Here is a 5,977-nt window from a genome sequence, read left to right on the forward strand (position 1 = left end):
TAACATGAAACAATAGACTTGCAAAACAGGCACTAGAGGGCCATGCTTGACTGTAAACTTTTTCATTGCTTTGCCAAAGGATTTGCCAGAGGGTTCCTTTAAATAGTGGGCTCAGTAACATTTATTCAAGGGATCAGGGCTTCTGACAAATATAACAGCATGATTATCAGTGTGGAGATAGTTAATGGTTGTTGGTAAAATGGTTCATCTGGGGTAAAAAGCATCTGAAATGGTTCCTCTAGTGCTGACAATCAAGCATCACAGTTTCAAAGTGAAAGTTTCCTATTGAACTGTTTTACAAGTTGGTAGCTTTTAACCAGGACTGAAAGGCATGCTTGCTACACACTAGCAGAGAAGTGCTGTGCGTTCACCATCAGGTTTTAGGTCCATATTACTTTCATACTATGGGGGCTTTTTCTCTAGTCTTGCCGTTCATAAAAATGGCTAGGTATTCTAGTGGTAAATGCTCTGTAGATGATAATTTATTAATAAACTGGCTGGAGAAAGAAAGAGATGGAAATGGTAGGTTGTTTCTTTGTTCTTTCATCCTGACTACACAGTTCAATTCATCCATTCTTTGGGGTCTAGGAACAGATTTCGTGGTGGAAACCAGAGTAGGTGAAGGCAGTGAGTTACCCTGCTTCTCTCAAAGGTGGGAGAGTAGACTAAACCCCACCCGAGGCACCTGGGTTCTGTGTCAACCTATGTGGGCTGCACGAGCTAGGAAACAATCTTTGGGGCTGTAAGAGAAAAAGGGGGAATCACCTTCAGAATTCACAGCCACAGGTCTTCATCGAGAATTGTGGGATTAGCAAACTTACTCTTCTGCACTAAAGCTGAAGGCAGTGGATGGAGAGGCGAGCTTGGTGGATAGTCTAGAACCTTGTTTCTGGAAGACTATCAAACATATTTTTAATTCTGAACAGAAACCAACAATGTAAGTTCAGGTGAAGCAAGCACCACATAAGATCAGATATGGTTTCCATTCCAGCCCCAAACAAGAATCTCCCCACCTGCGGTCCTGTTGGTTACCAAGGATCTGATATTGGCTTACTGATATTTATGATGAACTCTGTGTTCACGTTTTCCCTGTTCAATCACTTGCTCAATATTTTTCCTTAATGGGAGTCGATGTGCTGAAACTCTTTCCAGAGGGCTTTCCCCCGCTAGGTAACTGTGAATTCTTTTTCTTCCCCCCCTTTTTTAATTGTTGATTTTTACTGTTTATAAGCATTTTCACAAATATTTTGAAGGATTATTTAAAATTAAAACCAGTACTTGTTCCCACCTTGATGTTAAAAGAAAAAAAGAGAGAGGGAAAGAGAGAAACAAGAAAATCACTTCTTCCCTGCACTTAGTCTATATTTTGGGCAAACCTTTCATCTTTTCAGTTGAATTAGGAACAACAACTAGATGCATGGAGGATTATAGGAGTGAAAACTATAAAGAATTTTAAACATCTTAAAAGCTTCAGCAATTCAAATTATCAATAGTTCCAGTGTATCTTATTTGGAGTCAATACGTTAATAGTACAATCTGGTAATTTTTGCTTATTAATTTTAGGAAAAAACCCCTTCATTTTAATGACGTCTCTATCAAGAAACAGTAATAATCTATGCTAAATAACCATATATTCAAAGACATACTAATACTAATTTTACTGAAAAGAGCTATTTATGCTGATTGACTTACGTGTGAGAGAGCCTTTAGCCCCATCTGAGAAGTTTGTATTTTGGCTACAAAAATCTTTCCAGGGCTGTAAACTGACAGGTTGGTTGTAGATTTTTTTTTTTTTTTTTAATTAAAAAAGAAGAAAAATACAAGCAAGCCAGCATTTCCCTAAACGTAGATCTGCCAGTGGAAGTGACTGTGGTCCCACTGTTCTTGTGTTTACTTTCCCTCCCCGTGGTCAAGGTACCATGCTGTTGTACGATAGTTTTTTTTACTGTGCATTTTATTTCAGTTCTAGAGGCCCAAGCTCCATTGAGTAACTCATTGGGTGAGTTTAAGAGCAACTCTGAAGCAGAACTATCCGCACGATTTAGTAGCTACTGTGAGTATATCATACATGAGAGTTAATACACTGTGAAGATACGTCCAATCCTTTCCAGTCACTTACATATGCTTTTTCCCCGAACAGAGTCTGCATTATGATTACTCTATTCATAAATCAAACGGCCCATTTAAAAGAGATTAAATGGAGGAAAAATTATTTCATGCTTTGTTTGCCAGTGATTTTACTTATGCTAGTTCCCAAATCCTATGAGTAAACTGGGTTATTTTCAAGGAAACTGCTTCACCAATCAGTATATGCAAAGCATCTTGTGCAGGAGTGAGGTCCCTCCCGAAAGAAATTTTCAGGAATTTATTTCTATTTAGGAACAAAAGCTTAAGTTATGAGATGCTCTAACATCGTGTGTGTGTGTGTGTGTGTATGTGTGTGTGTGTTTTGCCATAAAAAACAGCATTGTAGCGAATGTTCAAATACACAATGGCACTGCAGGCAGACTTTCGCTAGAATTTTCTGTGACAATGGGGTAGAGTCTAAATGCAGCAAGAGCAACACCGACCCAGCTCCAGGGAAACAGCTGCATAGCATTTAGGAGAAAAGTGGCCTTTGCTTTCAGAAAGTTAATCTAGCCTGGAAATCTAAACTACAAGGGTCCCAGCACTTCATGTTTTTCATTCATTGTTCCTGTGTATCTTGGTAATGATGAATTACTAACATGCTCTTTTAGTTTTATTCCTAAACTCAGTCTCCAGAGTCTAAAGGGATCTTTTATCATTTCTAATAGCAAATCCATTCAAATCTATGTGTTAAGATGAGTAAATCACAGTTCTTGCCAAAAAGTCGAACAGTACTGATAACTACATGATATGATGTCATTATGTGTAAAGGCCACGAGATCTGTAAACATTTTGAGGTGAGGAGGGAATTCACTTTATTCCACAACTTTCAACACTTTTATATTTCAGTGTAAGATGTTTATTTTCTTTTACGTACATGTAAGTTAAATCCCGTGTAAGGAGGCAGAGCCCAGCGGTGGGAGGGGGGAGGAGAGGGTGAAGGCATAGAGGCCGGAAGAAGGGGAGCAGTGGGTTCCTCCTCTGGGAAATTGTGCTTTACTGTCCAGGAATTCTGGGAATTTTCTCAAGCTTCTGGGCTGCCCTGAGAAAGTAGCTTGACCTTTGTGTGGCCAGTAAGTTTTGGAGATGAGATTCCAGCCTAGTGACTCCCTACTTGTAAAAGGGGCTCTGAATGTTTCCTTTCTAGTTTTTGTCTCTGTATTTCCTCTGTCATAAAAGTATCATCTGGGGCTTCCCTGGTGGCGCAGTGGTTAAGAATCCGCCTGCCAATGCAGGGGACACGGGTTCAAGCCCTGGTCCGGGAAGATCCCACATGCCGTGGAGCAAATAAGCCCGTGCGCCACAACTACTGAGCCTGCGCTCTAGATCCCACATGCCGTGGAGCAAATAAGCCCGTGCGCCACAACTACTGAGCCTGCGCTCTAGAGCCTGTGAGCCACAACTACTGAGCCCGTGTGCTGCAACTACTGAAGCCTGCGCACCTAGAGCCCGTGCTCCGCAACAAGAGAAGCCATGACAATGCACCGCAATGAAGAGCAGCCCCCGCTCGCCGCAACTAGAGAAAGCCTGCGCGCAGCAACAAAGACCCAACAAAGTCAAAAAAAAAGTATCATCTGGAAGGCTTTATAAACGAATCTTTCAGTGTTTTTTGAAGTCTGTAAAATACAAGCAAATTAGAGCGGTGTAATATCTTTAAAACTATTACAATCATTTTCTTTTCTAGATGCAAACATTTAATGCTGATCCTAGGGTCTGGGATCGGAGCCTGCTTTGAGCTGGCGGTGAGAGGCGGCTGGGCCGAGCGAACCGGGGACGCTCCCATGGCCCAGTTCGCGTTCGAGGGTGACCTGCACCCGCTGCTGCAGCCAGCTACACCCATCGCCGACGCAGCCCCTGCGCGCTGGCAGCGCAAAGCGAAGGAAGCCTCGGGCCGGCCCCCTCGCCTATGCGGGCAGCCAACCGATCCCACAGCGCCGGGAGGACCCCGGGGCCGAACGCCCGGCAAATCCAGCTCCAAGATTCAGACCACTCCCAGCAAACCTGGCGGCGATCGCTACATCCCCCGTCGCAGTGCTTCCCAGATGGAGGTCGCTAGCTTCCTCCCGAGCGAGGAGAACCAGCCCGAAGACAGTCAGACGCCCACCAAGAAGGAACATAGAAAGCATGGGCTTCGAAGCGGAACGGTTTTGATGTGGAGGAAGCCAAGATCCTTCGGCTCAGTGGCAAAGCACAAAACGCCCCAGAGGGTTACCAGAACAGACTGAAAGTACTCTAGAGCCAGAAGGCCACGCCCGGCTCCAGCAGGAAGACCAGCCGTTCGCTACATTCCTTCCCGGCCAGACAGGATCCTGGACGCCCCTGAAATCCGGAATGACCACTACCTGAACCTTGTGGATTGGAGCTCCGGGAATGTGCTGGCTGTGGCTTTGGACAACAGCGTGTACTTGTGGAGCGCTAGCTCTGGTGACATCCTGCAGCTGCTGTAAATGGAGCAGCCTGGGGACTATACATCTTCTGTGGCCTGGATCAAGGAGGGCAGCTACCTGGCTGTGGGTACCAGCAGTGCTGAGGTGCAGCTATGGGATGTGCAACAGCAGAAACGGCTTCGAAACATGACCATTCTGCCCGAGTGGGCTCCCTCGGTTGGAATAGCTATATCCTGTGTAGTGGCTCACGCTCTGGCCACATCCCACACCATGATGTTCGGGTAGCAGAACACCATGTGGCCACACTGAGTGGCCACAGCCAGGAAGTGTGTGCTCTGCGCTGGGCCCCAGATGGACGACATTTGGCCAGTGGTGGCAACGATAACTTGGTCAACGTGTGGCCTAGTGCTCCTGGAGAGGGTGGCTGGGTTCCTCTGCAGACATTCACCCAGCATCAAGAGGCTGTCAAGGCTGTAGCTTGGTGTCCCTGGCAGCCCAATGTCCTGGCAACTGGAGGGGGCACAAGTGATCGACACATTCGTATCTGGAACGTCTGCTCTGGGGCCTGTCTGAGTGCTGTGGATGCCCATTCCCAGGTGTGCTTCATCCTCTGGTTTCCCCACTACAAGGAGCTCATCTCAGGCCATGGCTTTGCCCAGAACCAGCTAGTTATTTGGAAGTACCCAACCATGGCCAAGGTGGCTGAGCTGAAAGGTCACACAGCCCAGATCCTTAGTCTGACCATGAGCCCAGATGGGGCTACAGTGGCATCAGCAGCAGCAGATGAGACCCTGCGGCTGTGGCGCTGCTTTGAGTTGGACCCTGCCCGGCAGCGGGAGCGGGAGATGGCCAGCACGGCGAAAAGCAGCCTTATCCACCAAGGCATCTGTTAGGGACCAACTCATCTCTGTTTTTTGTACTATTTTTTTTTTCTTTTACTTTTCTAATAAAGTCACGTCTCCCTCTTACAAAAAAAAAAAAATGGTCCTAGTATGTGACCTTGCCTTGAATGTTCAGTATCCTAAAAATTAATTTGCCATTTGTCTTATAAATGATTTTCAAAAATTGTGTACATTATGGTATGCTTGAATACATTACCAAATTTAACTGTATTTCTTTCCTGTCATTCATTGTTTAGAAGAAACAACATACTCACAAAACAGTTCATGGAATATAAAAAGCCAAAATTCTTGTGACATTAAATACTGAAGCTTTGTATTAATTAATCCAATATATGTCTTTATATGATTATAGTTTACAATATCCCTGAGCATATGAACTACGACTGACTTATTTATCCCCAATTCTAACCACATTTCCAGACCTAGGCAGGCACTTAGCATGTGTTCAATAAGTGTTTGTTTAGGGAATTAATGTAAGCCTGAAAGAAACGGCATTGAAGTGCACATGTTTGTTATAGACTGAAAGTTTATGTTCCCCCCCCCAAATACATATGTTGAAAT

The 5,977-nt window shown here is 44.8% G+C and overlaps 1 pseudogene; it reads left to right on the plus strand.

Moving 5' to 3' along the window:
- Positions 1-3,908: 3,908 nt before the first annotated feature.
- LOC133090483 (cell division cycle protein 20 homolog) lies at positions 3,909-5,407 on the plus strand (annotated as a pseudogene).
- Positions 5,408-5,977: the final 570 nt, after the last annotated feature.

Source organism: Eubalaena glacialis, chromosome 4, assembly GCF_028564815.1.
Source record: "Eubalaena glacialis isolate mEubGla1 chromosome 4, mEubGla1.1.hap2.+ XY, whole genome shotgun sequence".
Classification (NCBI taxonomy): domain Eukaryota; kingdom Metazoa; phylum Chordata; class Mammalia; order Artiodactyla; family Balaenidae; genus Eubalaena; species Eubalaena glacialis.